At 46.7% G+C, this 16193-nt stretch overlaps 1 pseudogene; it reads right to left on the reverse strand.

Annotated features, from left to right (window-relative positions):
- Positions 1-2153: 2153 nt before the first annotated feature.
- Positions 2154-6198, reverse strand: LOC138471845 (exportin-5 pseudogene; annotated as a pseudogene).
- Between the last annotated feature and the right edge of the window lie 9995 nt (positions 6199-16193).

Consider the following 16193-nt stretch of genomic DNA (forward strand, 5'->3'; position numbering starts at 1 on the left):
CATTTTCCCCTAACCGTATTGCTGCTAAGGTCACTTCCACATTGGACCAGATGTTGACGGCATTTGGTGCTCAGGAGCTTTCCAGATTTAGGGACAGATAGATGGGATGGGGAGGTCAGTCCCCTAGACCCCAAGGAGTGGGTGGAGGCACTTATGTTCCCACAGGAGGTCGGAATAGCTGCTAGGCTTCCGCCGTATTCAGTATAAACACCTACACCGAGTATACTACCCAAGAACTGCTTTGGCCCATGGGGTGCTGCAGAGCAAGACAATTGAATGAGACATGGGTTGGAAGGGAGCATCGTTTTCCATTTACTCTGGCAGTGTGCACAAATTCAGACATTCTGGGGGGAAATGTCTTTGGAAGGTGTCCATGATAGTGGGGTCCCAAGTCCCCTGTGACCCCCAAGCTGGTATTGCTCAGCATATGTGGGGAAACAGGGTTCACTAAACATGAGAGAATATTCCCATCAATCACATTGGATTTGGCTAAAAGGATCATTGCAGCTATTTGGTGCTTATCAGACTTACCCAAGATTATCGTTGGTTCTGCCAAAGGTGACAGATGCATGTCCCTAGAGAGGTGAGTATATAGGGCATGGGGTTGCCCCCAAAAATTCCAGAAGGTATGGCATCAATGGGTGGGGATGGAGTGAGGGGAGGGATAATTTTGTACCCTAAAGTATTGGCACCTATGCCGTTTTCCCTTGCCGCCGCATTCGAGCAGCGTGAAGAGTTATGCTATATATTACTCTTGCCAAGATGGGGAAACATTGGGACAACCTAGGAGGGAGTAGGTGGTTTGAGATTTACCATTATTCTTTGTCTTACCTGCACATGATACGTTGATGAACTGCAAAGCATTGGGTTTCATCTCTGAGGGGTTACTCCTGACCTTGCTACATTCTCCTATAATGTGTCAAGCAATGGCACGTTTGTCTGTTATGTTAGTCATTTTTAAAAACAAAATCGCTATATTAAAACAAACTTCTGAAGATGTCATTTAAATACTACAAAATAAAACCACATTAAATGTACTAACTCACTTTGCCCATTTAATTTACTTGCTAACACCAAAACATGTATTGCTACTATGTGCCAATAGCCTTATAATCCTCAGGAGGGGTCCTGCTTGTGATAATAGCCCACCCCCAATGTGCAGCCATCTGAATCATTATCCAGCAATAACGACCCCTCCCCCAACCCCCAAGTCTAGAAAGCTATATTATTATTGAAATGGCAACTTTTCTACTGCAGGTCTAAAAGCTCTAATCCTTCGAAGTCAGATGAACATTAGTTTAGCTTGAACTGCAACAATTCCTCCTTTGGCTAGAATGTGCCACACAAGAGCCCTTAGCTGGTGGCACTCATGCAGACCAAACAAACCAGTCTAGCAGCAATCGGCCCATAAGCACATGGCCAGAGTTCCACCAGGACGTGCTTAACAAGGTAGATCTTGAATCGGTCACAAGGTGAGATGCAGAACACCCAAATGAGTTGTCTTGGATTGCAAACATACTTTTTTGTAAATTCGAGAAACTATACTACTAGGTTTTAACCCACCACACTGTACCAAACAATGGGAGTTGGTGAGAAAGTAATGCTTACCTAACTATGACACTATATAACTTTGGCCTTAGTGCAGGTTGCAGCACCAGCATTTGTTCCAGGTACGGTTTACGCTGGCAGGGGAGCCACAAAGTACCATAATCCATTTGCATCTGAACTTGCAATCCCTGTGTCCACTTGTTTTGTGTTCTCTGATCTCGCTATCCTTACTTCCATTCTTGTGACCCTTATGATGATCTCTCGATATTATTCCATCCTGCCACAAGTACTACATCCTCCCACCCAAGTTTTTTAATTCCATGCTCCTTACATTACAGGCCAGGCCCTACTTTGTTTACTTGGCTGGGCCAACTTCTTCCACTCTGCCAAACTTAATGGAAATTCGTTCTGAGCCCACTTCTCACTTTTAAACAATACAAACTCCCACTCCTCTTCCACGCTTTTGACGTTTACTTCAATTCCAACCTATGCCTCTCCAAAAACTCACCATTACTTTTGATTCTCCTACTGCCACATCTACTCTCAATGGGGTCTCAAAGTATTCTGAACTGGAAATTGAAGCATTTTGGTCACAAAACACTAAGTATAACCACAGAGTTATTTATTAAGGAAACATAATGAGAATTAAAGGAGCGGAATAAACACAAAACGAAGTTTGTCTTAGAAATGTCTTTGCTATTGGCCCCAGAAAAGGTATGCACCACCTTGGACATAAGAAAATAGACCTGCACCCTTCTAGAGCTGTCTCTTCTTCTGGTAAGGGAGTGGTCGGTTCATGGGATTATAAACAGGCTTTAGCAGTTTGTTTGACCTCATGTAGTAAGGTGGACGTTTCCTTGACTTCTTTTTAATCTGCGAAGGATTTATGAAATGCGGATCAAAAAAGGGCCCTTCGATGCGCCCATATAGCAGACATTTGAAATAACGAAGAAGTTCATCATCCGACTTTTCAATGGGCTGATCAAGAACACACTTGTCAAATTTCTCCAAGTAACACAAATTAACGTCGAGGGTCTTAATTATCACTTTATTCAGTTCAATATACCGAGGACGCAGGCACATATAGATTTGGAAGGCTAGTTGATCAAAAGTGCAGTTGCTGAACTTATCGTGCTTGTGCACTTGTAAACCTTTCAGCACCATGGTCATAAAATAGGTCACAGTGTCAGCATGCAGAGGTGCCAAAAGCACATGCTCAAGAAGAGGCCAGCAAAGACTACTTGCCGATTCATAGCAAGTCAAGTCTTCCCAAAGAAGAGATGAATATGCTATGGTCAGCAGCGCAGAGCGGACATCCTCATGTTCCATCAAACAAATTCCAAGCGTTGTGAGCTGCGTATTCTCCGGAGGAACCAAGGGCGTAGACTGGGGCTCCTCAGCAGCTTCAGCTGCTTCCTCACCATCATCAGATTCTGAACTTGACTCTGCCTGCTCATTATCACTTTTTACAATTGAAGCCATGGCACTGTCTTCATCAGTGCACATGTAATCATCTGATTCAGGAACACAAACTGTTGTAGGGTCAACCTCATTAGAATGCAAGCATATAGGGCTGATTTTCACTACGCCAAGAAGCTTATCTGCAGCCCGACTACATGAATCTCGGACTTTATCCAATTTATCCTGAACATTAGCAGCGTTTGATCTATCAGTATTGGCAATGATATCCTGTTCTTCATGGGAGACACAGCACTCAATGATTAACTCAATCACTTCTTTAATCAGCCGTTTCAACTGCTTTGGGAGAAATTTCACACACCCAGTGCTTCCAACTGCAGTTTCATCTGGATTAGATTTGCAGCGTTGGTCAACGATATTCAACTCGTGAGAGAGTCTTGTGTGAAGGGGTAGCAAGAAGGCCCCCATAATACGTGGCACAAGGGTTTCATAGTACTCAGGTGGAGAGGAGTGCACCAAGGGCTTTAAAAAACTACGGAACATAACAAGTTGTCTGTAATCTGGAACTTTTTCCAGGTTTTCAAGAGCAAAATAAAGAAGTTTGTTACAAAGGTTCGGAATAGTGTAAAAACCCTGCTTCAATGATGAGGCTGCATATCCCAAAATACAAAAACATGAAGCATACATGGTGCTGAAAAAATATTGAAGTCTTTCCAGTGCAGTTTTATATTCCGGTGGATCATAAATAGCCATCAACGGTTGAGGATCAAGAGTGCAAGCAGTCTTCACTTCCAGGAAATCAAGAGCCTTGGCAAATCCTTTTTTCATCTTCGCTAGTACTGTTGGCACAAAGAGCTTATGTTGGGTCCTAATGAGAACGAACACATGGTTAAGAAGTTTCAGTACCTGTTCTGTGCAGGGGTTAAGAAGAATGGGTTCACCATCATCCATAAATCCAATCACAAATCCCCCATGCACAGCATTATTCAGATCAGCGGGACAACAAGACCATCGCAATACTTCAAGAATGGTGGCAAGACAATGCAGAATACCTGAACGGTTTAGGTCCATGGGACTTTCTACAGGAGTGTTGGTAATCTTCAGATCAGCACCCACATAGGAGAGAAACGCTTCAGGTTCAGCCAATACCCTTCCCATCTCTTCCGACAGCCAGAGTGAGGAGACTGGGGCCAGCAGTGACTCCAGGAAAGCTTTCTGTTGCTTAAAATCCATGAGATGGTTAATAAGTACAACCATTGCCCCAACTAGTGCGTTTTTCTCCATCTGCGTCAGTTGGAGAAGCTCATTGCACAGCAGCTGCTTTACTTGGTTAAAGAACATGTTAAAGTCCAACAGAACATCTTCAGCTCTTTCTTTGCAAAGCTTATTGATAAGGATGCAGGCATCCCTTCTCGCCATTTTCAGAAGTCGCCCTTCTGGAGATCTGATCTGTTGAATAACTTCAAGTAATTTAGTGAGAACAGAGGAGACACAACCCTGTTTAAAATTGAGGAATGGCTGGAAAACGTCTAGAAGTTTTGGAACAAATGCCAAGATATTAGGATCTTCAGTCTTAAAAGTCAGGACAGTTTGAAGCAACTCCGATGCTCTTCTGCACAATGATGAACTGAGCTGCAGACTTTGAATCGTATTTCCTACAATAATCTGAATGAAGTAAGTCAAAGCTTCCCACTTCAAGTAGGAGCGAGAAGAGTCACTATTCACGTCGCCCGGTATCCGTACGTTTTCCAATGGACAATCAAATGAAAAGGTGAGCTGTCGTTTCAAACAACTAATGGCCGTTTCCAAACACTGCTCTGGATAAAGATTGCACGCCGCATCGATCACCTTCCTCTGTTTACCACGGAAAGCTCTTAAAAACTTAGAAAAGGCTTGATCAGTGGCAAAGTCCAAGCGAGAAAAGTCACATTTGCGGCTGTTATTTTTGGAAGGAAAGCCCACCATCATTAGATTTATACTTGCAGCACGTAGATATTTTGGGAGCACGGCGAGCAGATCGGAATTAGTACGTAGAGCTTCATGACTGAAAAGAACCCTCCATGTTTTCTGAGTTAAGGAGATCAAAAACTGGCTGCAATGCGTTGTGAAAGAAAGTAAAGAATTAAGATACTTCGCGAATGTAGAAGGTATTTTGGCGTTGCCAGGCGTGGAAGCGGAAGGAAAAAACTGTTCACCAAAAAGGCAAAGGAGTTGGCATCGGCTTTTCAAGAAGGAATAGCCCCTCTCTGTCAGTGCATCTTCAGCTGATGTAAGTGGGAAAGGGAAAACGATCGGTGCAAACTCATCAGCAAGCTCAACAATCAGTCGCCTAGTGGCGGGGACCTTACTTATCCTTTTAACAGCTAAGATCAGTACCTCCGCAGCCTCCAGCTGCAAATCCGGCTCACTCTGAAGGCACCACAGCGATGTCAAGAGCTGGCATTTGTTCTCAGTGATGTACTCCAAAGGCACCGAACGAACATATGCTGTTAGAGTATTGAGGGCGGAGATTATCAGGCGGCGGCACTCGTGCTCTAGTGCTTCGGCACTCCGTTTATGGACCTTGTAGTTATTGATGTAGTCTTTAAGTACACTACGCACTATTGCCAAGACGCCATGCCTCTTATTTTTCAACTCGACCTCCTCCTCGTACCCAAGAGGCCTCTGCAAGTTCGTATGCCATAGCATCGCGTCATCTGCCAACAGTAACAGGCTGAGCATAACAAGTTCAGCCTGTGTGGCTCCTTGCGAACAAGCATCCCGCATTTCCGCCAACAGCTCGGCCCAACGAGATGTCCAGTTACTTTTGATAATTTCCACCAGAATACGAATAAGCGCCTCTTTAATACAGTTCTCCTCTTCTAAAATGGGCTTTGTTCCAGAGGCTACCAGGCCCATGACACTAACCTTCAGGGACTTTCTCTTGTCCAGCGAGAGAGTGTCCCAACGATGCCGTACGTGGTGCTCTACTAACTGAAGCCCATAATACCGGACTGGCGTGCTCTGGGTTTTCTCTGCCAGCTTCAACCCGCAGGGTGCGCAGACATCGGATTTGTCTTTTACATCGTCGCAGAACTGCTGAGCTTCGTTCCGCTGTTGGGGGTTGGAGGTCGGGTCCATAATTACGACCACAGCATCTTTAAGCACGTCGCAGATGAATTCCACTTGTTCATCCGCCATTTTGCAGGGTAGAGCGTGTCTAGTTCCTATCCGAGAAACGGACCATAGTAGCACCTGACGCCTACGCTTCACGTGACTTTGGGCACGTTACGTTCCCTACCGTGGGCGTAGCGTCCAACGTCATCGTGTGATATGTATGTTTTGAAGTCAGCTGGCTCTCAACCATTTGTGTCACAAAGGCGGGTGTAAACACCCGATTTTATTTTTGGCGGGTGAGACGCCCATTGGAATGCATGGGCGTGCAGGAGGCTTGGCGGGTGAGTCAGCTGTTTAGAAGGCGGGTGTCACCCGCCTTTTAAAGGGCTGACTCACCCGCCAAGCCTCCTGCACGCCCATGCATTCCAATGGGCGTCTCACCCGCCGAAAACAAAATCGGGTGGTTTCACCCGCCTTTGCAACACAAATGGTTGAGAGCTATGCAGATCTGTCGGTGGAAGAAGCTCTTGTTGGGCTATCTGCCGAGTAGATAAGTTGGGGCGGTAGGAGGCGACTGAGTATGGCGTTTTTTGGTGCCGGAAAGGAAATGGAAACTATAACATTGCACATCCCGTTTTAGTTTCTTCTATGGGAAGTATTGAAAAAGCTGAGTGGGCTTTAAAGTGAAAGGCTGAGAGAGGGAGATAATAACATTGAGCAATGGTATGGCAATAGACAGTTAAACGTGAAAAGGATGAGCTTTAATTTGATGAGGGACATGGCGCAATGGTATGGCAAAAAACTGTTCAAAATGAAAAGGGTGAACTTTAAAGTGATGGGGGAGATGGAGCAATGATATGGGAGGAGACAGTTAAATATAAAAAGGGTTACCTTTAAAGTGAAGGGGGGGGATCATACCATGGGGCAATGGTATGGGTAGAGACAGTTCAAAAGGACAATAGTGAGCTTTAAAGTAAAGGGGAGGGCATACCTCTCAACTCAAACGCTTTTGGTAGGTTTCATCCATCACTTAGGCAGCTCTCTCACCCACCAAGCTCCCTACATGTCCATAGGAATGGATCTATGATTATTGCTACAGCCTAATATACCGACTTAAAAAAAAAAACCTTTACACCACATAAATATGCAAGGGGAGACCCCCGCAGCCCCACCCATATTAATATTATATTCTATACCCCACACATATATATGTGGTGTAAGGGGGGTAAAAAAGAAAATTCGGCATTTTCGTCCATCGTAATTTTGAGGGCAACATTTTGGTACAATTCCCATAGGAATCAATGGGCTTTCACCCGCCAAGTACAAAATCGTGTGTTTTCACCCGCCCAAGGGCCATGAAAGGTTGAGAGCTATGGAGAGGGGGAGATAATACAATGGAGCAAAGGTATGGTAAGAGTTCAATGTGAAAAGGGCGAGCTTTAAAGTGAAGGGGGGAGGGAGGGAGATAATACCTTGGAGCAATGGTATGGCAAGAGACAGTTAAATATGAAAAGGGTGGGCTTTAAAGTGAATGAGTGTGGGGGGGGGGGTAGATAATACCATGCAGCAATGGTATGGCAAGAGACATTTAAATATGAAAAGCGTAAGCTTTAAAGTGAAGGGGGTATATAATACCGTGGAGCAATTGTATTGCAAGAGACAGTTAAATATGAAAAACGGGAGTTTTAAAGTGAAGGGGCGAGGGGCAGAGATAATAACATGGAGCAATGGTATGGCAAGAGACAGTTAAATATGAAAAGTGAGAACTTTAAGGGGGAGGGAGGAGATGATACCATGGAGCAATGGTATGGCAAGCAACAGTTAAATATGAAAAAGAGAGAAATCTGTGCTTGGAGATTTTGCTTTGCTACAAGACGATATAGCTTTAAGAGAAACTATAATTGCCTGCAGGTGGCGCGGAGTCCCAAGTTGAGTTCAGTCATGTTGCAGGGAACCTCCAGAGACCGGGATGGTGCTGGGATTGGGACTTGATTTTGAACCAGAGAAGATGGTCAAGTGACTTGCAAACAGTAATCAGTCTTTGCAAGAACAGGGACCTTGTATGCTGAGAAGCGGGAGACACTGTTGACTCGTGCAGCCCAACTGGCAAAGTGTCCCCTCCCGACCGGATAGCGGATAATAACTGGGGTGGGAAACCATTGACATCAGCCGAGCGTGAAGCTTTGCATCCCCCTTTGTCTCCCCCTTCTCCCTCTGCTTCCTTTGCTGATTCTGACAACAACGCTGACAATACTGTAATTGCCTGTTGCGAGAAGGGTAAATGCCGGGCAGTAACCAAGACAATTAAAGTGTTCTCTAATTCTAAATTAGACGAGGCAGTGGCTCTCAATGTGAACAGTCTTGAAGTGCCACAGATAACTGGAGATTTGTACCAAGTCATTGCATACCCACAGAACGAAATGAAGGAAGGCGGCAGGAGGCTGAGTGAAAACCTTCAAAGCTCGAACTTACAATTCTTGGAAAACACAGTGCCAGCTACCAGTACTTTTTCTTTCATGGCTAATAACAGGAGGGTTGAAGCTATGATACAACACGCAGAAGACAAGCTCTTAGGGTCAACAGACCAGAGTCCAGCGGCACACAGTTTGCTGGCTTCATTTACCAAGAGCTTGACTCAATCTCCAGCACTGCAATCGCAGATAGAAAGAGAGGTAAAAAGGATATCTGGTGCTCGGCCTGAAGTCAGTGAATCAGTAGGCGGGACAAATTCACAAGACATGAGTGATAAAAACTTGAGTCAGACAATTGTGTCACTTAATGCTGATAACACACAACGATACCCAAACTCACCGGTTTTGAAATGCAGATGGAAAGGTGCCCGCCTGCAGAAAGCCTTTACAAAAAAGATGGGAAGGTCGAAATTACAAAAATATATCATATTTTATTAAATAACATCTCATAAAAGTTTTGACACATGGTCACATTTGCAAATCATAACATAAAACACAGTTTATCAAAAAACACAATGATATGCCAGTAATTTCTTTTTTACTAAGCGTGTATAACACAAATTCCCATCTTTTTATATATGCTGAAAAAGATGTTCACCTAGACCCACCCACAGTGTGGTGCAGTCTCAAAACCTTTAGTGCTACACCAATAGGTAGCTCGCTGTGGAACCCCTTTTCATGTAAATGTTTCATAGTCCTCTCCCAACGAGCCCCTAACCAAAAAAGAGGACATACTGCAATTTGATCACTGAGTATTCCCCCCTGCAGAAATCTCCATTACTGGTGCTCGGTAAGAAAATGGGTGGAAGGGGAGAGGTCAGAGTCTCAGCTGGGGGTGTGAATAACGAGGAAGCACTTTATTTTAATTTTATCGTTTGATTGTTAGGTGCTTATACAATAAGACAATACTGTTTTAAAGTGCTCACAGAATACATTAAAGTATATTAAAAACACAAAATATAAGAGCAGTGGGGGGAAGAGGAAACCAGGACGAACCTGCTTTGCCTTGTGAGTATTCAGAACTTGCAATTGCAGCAAGGAAGAAGGCAGGAGGTCAGTGCTGTGGAGTCTGAGCTCATGGGTGAACCACAGATGAAGTGCTAGGAATGTTGAGTGCAATACAGTTTGGAGCCGCGAGGGGTGTAAGTGCGAGCCACCAGGGCGGAGGGTGTAAGTGTAAGTGCAGATAGATAGGAGCTGGGCCGATTGGGTGCGGGAGGTCAGGGCCCGAGGATACACAAGAGATCAGGACACCAATCACAGCAACTGTGGGATTAGCAGGAAGAACGGAAGGAGAAAGTAAATAGGAGAGTCTTAAGGCGCTTCCAGAATTTAAGAAGATCCTGCTCAAGGCGCATAGGGAGGGAGAGGCTTTTCCATAGGAGGTAGCCAGCTTAGGAAAGTGAATGACCACCTGCCCTCTGTTTAGCAAAACACTTTTGTCAGGCAAGATTGTATGCAGTACCCTTTGGGTGCACTACAATAACCCTGACCTCCTGGCAATAGGGACCCAACCTTTGGTATAAGTCTGAACTACACAGTTTGGTAGTGTGGCTGAGCTGCCAGGCTTTTCTCAAGAGGGGTCAATGTGAGCAGTAATGTTGTGACACAGTGTTTCACAGTAACAGTTATTCAAATAAATATTACACTCAAGGTTTCTTGATACAACAATTATTCATTTATTTCACAGTCAGTTCTATAAGCCTTCTTCAGAAAGGAGCAAAACATGTAACAATTAAAATACTCTTCCGAAACCACTCTTAGTTTCTCTAAATGAGATGATACCCATTGGGGATGGCACACAGACACATCCTACACCCTCAGGCGACTTAAATCGCTAGGGCACTGTGGACATTGATTTATCACTGGTACGTTTAGAGCAATAATGAGTTTGGTGCAATAGTTAGATAGGGGAATAAAACAAAGGTTAACAAATAATTCATAAACTGGTAAGTACTTTTGGAACTTTCCAATGCTCAGTAAATTAACCCTTTCCTGGGGAAAAGGTAAAGCACAGAGTCAAAGGTAAAGAAGAGTCACTCAGGGAGCCAGGACAGCCAATGTTAATTGCAAAATGTCTAGGGGAGCTGAAGATCTTCTTTGCAGGTAGGTAAAAAGTCAGACCACAAAAGTGATGGGTGGAAGGTTTCGAATGAATCTAAACCACTGGCAATTGCTCTGGGCAACCTTCCACACCACCGTTTTCTAGTCTGTCTGCGCCATTGCAAAAGGGGACCAGCCATGTCAGTCAGTCAGCAGCTGCCGCCACCGAAGGTAGCAGCCCAGCCTGAACTGCTAGGCCAGGTCCCCTCTGCACAGAAAACCAAACAACCCCAGACATGTTTCGGCCTTGTTGGACCTCCTCAGTGAGGTGCAGCCTGGTTCCCTGTGGCGCAGCGAGCAAGGGACCCACGTCTGGGCATACCCTCTCTCACAAGGAGAAAGAAACTGACCACAAAAGTGATGGGTGGAAGGTTTCGAATGAATCTAAACCCCTGGCAATTGCTCTGGGCAACCTTCCACACCACCGTTTCTTAGCCCGTCTGCGCCATTGCAAAAGGGGACCAGCCAGGTAAAAAGTCTTGCACAATGTTTTTAGAAATGTTGTTGAAAATAGGACACCTGAAGGATCGCAAGCTGGGAGACATGTGAGGGGCAAGGCTATAGCAACTCTGCAAGGTAACCAAGACAGGTCTCAACTGAGAGCAAGCAAGGCTACACAACAAGAGGAAAGTTCTTTTAGACTTTACAGTACCTCTGGTTAGAAGAAATGGTTCCAGCTGGGTTCTGTTCCTGTACAGATCTGCAGATCCTGTTGTTCCTGAGCCTCAGTCATGGGTACAAGAGGGAGGATGTCTGGGGACTCCTGCTCTCCAATGGGAAGGTCAGCGGCAGCAATGGGCACATTTTGATTCAGTGGTCCTTCAGTGTTTCAGCTCCTCGCATCTGATAGCAAATGGCAACATTGCGGTTCTCGGTTACCACTCTGGGCTTTCCTTGCATCTGGGGTCCAGCACTCTGTTGAGGTGGCTGAGGCTTGGTCAGTCCTGGTTCAGGGAAGTCCGGAGGATCAGATTCCAGCAGCAGCAGTGGAAGTACAGCCAGCTCCGAGAGGATGTCCAGACGGGCTTACTTTGGATTTGATTGGTCCCACCAACTCAAAGGGAGAAGTCGTCCTTGCAGGGCTTCTCTAGTCGAGGCGAATTCGGAGCTTCAGCACAGCAGTAGGGCTTCACCGGGCAAACCAACGTTCCAGGAGTTGCAACAGGTGTCTCTTCCAAGTTCTTCTTCGGATTTCTTCGTCCAGTGGTCAACACTGCCTTCCAAGCCAAAAAGCCTCGCCTTTTATGCAGGTTTCTCCCATTGATTCCAGCCTAGCTGTCAATCACACAGCAAGGTGGCTGTCCTACCCGGACAGCCAGCCGGCCAATCACCTTTGGGTGCATTCCTGTAACCAAGGGGATTCCTGCCCCTGCCAGAAATACTGGAGCCAGAGGCGGGCTTCACTCGTCAATCCCACCGAAGAAAAAACGAGCAAAGGGACCAAACCCGGCTTGGCGCGCAGAGTAAATCTCAAGAAGGACCTTTCCAACAAGAAATGGCGAAAAAAGAAGAGTGGGGCCATTTTGACAAAATGGGCACCCATGGGTGCTCTACTGCCGCTGCAAAAGCAGCCCGTGGTAAAAACACACAATGGTAGTAAAAAGTAAACCACTGCCACCAGCCATTAATTGTAGAAAGGGTAACATAAAAATGTTACATGAGAAAGTAGACAAAGGGGATACAAAGTAACCCCTCCAGCACCCTATGGTAAGATAGTGTGTGCTGGGTCTAGAAAGTTACAAAATGTAAGTAAAATCAATTTCACTTCACTGCTCTTGGAAACAGTAGTTTCACCAAGAGAGTGTATTTAAACCTTTGGGAAATCTAAGCGACTTCCCTGTGCCACTGCATTGAAGGTGCTGTGTGTCACAATGTAAAGATGATGCCTATGGAGTTTGTCAGACTCCAAAGTCAAAAGAAACACAGAAAACACATAGAATTAAAGTACAAAGTCCCAAAGTTCAGCAAAAGAGCTGGGTGTCTCTAATGTGGGAGGAATTTAGCACTAAACAAAAAATTCTCCCTAACAACTGTACACACAGAGAGTTAGAGCCAGAGGAGCAGAGTGGTCTAGAGGGGGAGTATTTAGTAAGATAAAGGTGAATATAGTGTGGTTCCCAGGCCCAGACCGCCCTGTGGATGGTGCAGTGGGATTTGAATTTAATCTGTGCAGCAACCGGGAGCCAGTGAAGACTTTTCAGTGCAGGAGAGATACAGTCCCTGGGCTTAAGGCCAAGGATAAGTCTTGCCGCCCTATTCTGGATTAGCTGGAGGGGTCGCATAGTGGAAGATGGTAGATTCAGGAGGAGGCTATTGCAATAGCCGATCCTAGAGAGAACTAGGGCTTGGGTCACATTGAGCCTCTGCGGGAAAGTGAGAAAGGGGAGAATTCCTTTGAGAAGGAAGAGCTGAAAGTGAGACTTCTTGGCAATGTCCTGAGTGTGAGGGAGGAAGGAGCGAGAGGAGTCGAAGATGACTCCCTGGTTTCTGGCTTCAGGGGAGGGTGCAGCGGAGAGCCCAAAGAGGAATGCCAGAGTGAAGGGAAGAAGGAGGGAGTGGGGGTCCTGATGGGAAGGATCTCAGTTTTGCCGGTTTTGACGCAGAGATAATTGGCGGTACACCAGGACTTGATGGCAGATAGGCAGTCAGGGATGATGGAGGGTGCAAGAAGGTTGGCAGAGAATTTGAAAATGAGCTGTGTGTCATCTGCGTGGCACTGGAAGTTGGAAGAGGAGGAGGAGATGAGGCATGCAAGCAGAACAAGGTAGATGTTAAAGAGCCAGGGGGAGGGGATAGAACCCTGGGGGACACCACAGGTGAAGAGGGAAGTAAGAGAGGAGAAAGTGCCCAGGATGACTTGGGCAGAGCGGTCAGTCAGGAAGGATGTCAGCCAGTCCAGTGCCTGTTCCACGATACCATAGGTAACGTGGAGCCTTTTTATGAGGATGGAATGGTTAACTGTGTCAAAGGCAGAGTAGGGATCGAGAAGGATAAGGATAGCTGGGGAGTTGGAGTCCAGAGATGCAAGCAGTTTTTCACGGGGGTTAAGAAGAGCAGTTTCCGTGCCTCTGGATGCTCGGAATCCAGATTGATAGTCGTGGAGAACACCAACAAGTTTAGTGTGTGAGTTTAGTTTGGGCATGGCCAACTTCTCCAGCAGTTTCCCCAGGAAGCGGGTGATGGCAATAGGGTGGTAGTTGGCAGAGCAGGTAGGATCTGATGAAGGTTTTGAGTGCTTGAGGGAGGAGGGGAAAGATCCTGTGACGAAATAGTGATTGCAGGAATCAGTGAGAGCAGGGGCAAGAGAGCCAATGTTATCCTTGATGGTCCTGGATGAGTAGGGGGAAACCTGCTTAGAAGAGGCCTTCATGGAGCGGACTCCTCTGGTAACTTCTTCAAGTGTGACGGTTTAAGGAGGAGGGAGGGGTGGTGGAGGTGAGGGGGTGTGGGCCGGGTTATGAAGGGGAGTAGCAAGGGTGGTAAGGATTTCCTGAGTTTTGGAGGCAAAGTGTGAGGCCAGTGCATTACAGAGGGCTTGGGAGAGAGAAGGGGAGGGGGAGATTGAGGAGGTGCTGGCTAGTTCCCAGCAGATCTTGAAAAGTTCAGCCGTGTTATTGGATGCACCGGAAACCTGTGCCTGAATGTGGGCTCTTTTCTTAGCACGGATGTAGTGTCTGTATTGCCTTTGGGTCAGACGGCAGGCCAGTTTGTCAGAGGATAAGCCTGAGGTTTGCCACTTCCGTTCTGCTGCTCTGTACTTACGTTTCAGGGCTGCAAGTTCAGTGTTGTACCAGGTGTTACGCTTAGAGGCAGGTTTCAGGCATATCCTCATGACTGGGGCAAGAATGTCAAGAGTGGCTAGCAGCGAGGCAATGCGGACATGAGTTTCCTCTGCTCCTGTGGCCGCCGCACACATCCTGCTTTTTCAGCCTGCTATTCATCTTCTATTGAGTCCAAAAGATCATAATTAGCACTGTATGTCCAGCGGCCCAAACGAGTGAAAGCTGGAGGCAATCTGTGTTTGCTAAATAAAGTTAGAGGCAACCAAAACCTGGCGACGCTCTCAGGCGAGAAAACCAAAATGGCCACGGGCTTGGAAGTGCTGCTTGGCGAACGCCGGAGACTCGACTACCAGGGGAGAAGTGACAGAAAGTCCCACAGACGCCCAGGACCCCAGAGCAGTACATCTTTGCCACTGCTGCGGACCACGCAGCAGACAACGCTTGCACGTCTCAAGGGGTTCTGCAGAGCGGCTGGATACCACGACACCTCAGCCCCGCTGCATGACGGAAAGCCGCCGAAACACTAGGACAGCATACGGGGAACTCCGCAGATGCCTGGAGGCCTTTGATCAGTCTACGATCCCTGTACGGACACAGCCGGTGGAACGCCCGGCGAAGAGGCGACATCGCTAATGGCGCCAAGGAGAAGGACCGGCGAGCCGCGGTCCACCCTCCAGGCAACACCGCAGCATATATCAGGTGAGCCTCATAGCCGATAATTGCCCTGTGGAGAACCGGGACACTGAGGGGTGTTTCAGACAAAGGATTCAGTGTTTGGGTACACAAACACTGGGGCCAAGATCTGGTCCCCTGAAGACCCCTTCTTAACCTCCAGAATTCACGTACCCTTGTGTGGTAGAAGTGCACACGGGGAGGGAATGCCCGGGCAGTGCGAAGCAGTGCCCTATAGAGGGAAAAGCTACAGTAATAACTCGCCCACACGAAGTGCTGCTGCGCTGGCATGCCCAGACAAACACGTTTGTTTTAATACCACCACAGAATGTGCCCACCAGATATATGAAATGAAAATCGAGAACGCTGGAGAGAACCGGAAGGAGAAAACTTCAAGCATTAACACAGAAGCCCAGGAAGCTAGAGTGTGACGGATGTCTACATGAGACTCGAATGATGTGAATCCACTGACATAGAAAAAGGGAAAGCACTCTGCAATACGCAAAAGGAATCAATCGTGTTCACTTGAATTTAGCTGAGTTGGTGTGGACAACTAGATTGGTCACATCCACCGACATTTGGGGGTGAAAAGGCGCTCTGCCCCATCGAGAGCTAGTAGGCACATGAGCTGGTGAATTATCATAGCATTGGTGATTCCACATACTGGGTGCGGTAGGACCGAGGCATACTGGCTGGCTGTTGACATTACCACGAAACGGCACACGCTACCGCCACCCCTGACCTAATCGGCCCAGTGTCAAGAAAGCTGGCAATAGATATGGGCAAGGACAAAGGAAAAAAGCAATCCACGCAAAACAGAATTGATCAATATACAACCTCAACGACCCTTGTACACAACAACCACAGTCTGCCAGGCGCAATAGCTGATGCTGAAAACACGTTGTCCTTGAAAGATGTTATGAGTGCCATTGCAGACTCATGCGCCTCCATGGAACAAAAAGTGGATGGCATAAGCATGGACGTGTCCCTCCTCTGCCATGACCTACAAAAGCTGACATTGCGTACCGGGGAGGCAGAACAGTGCATGTCCGGCGCAGAAAACGGAATACATGATCTGCAACAACAATTGACCAGTGTCAAG

This window comes from Ambystoma mexicanum, chromosome 8 (genome assembly GCF_040938575.1).
Source record: "Ambystoma mexicanum isolate Mex_15411 chromosome 8, UKY_AmexF1_1, whole genome shotgun sequence".
Classification (NCBI taxonomy): domain Eukaryota; kingdom Metazoa; phylum Chordata; class Amphibia; order Caudata; family Ambystomatidae; genus Ambystoma; species Ambystoma mexicanum.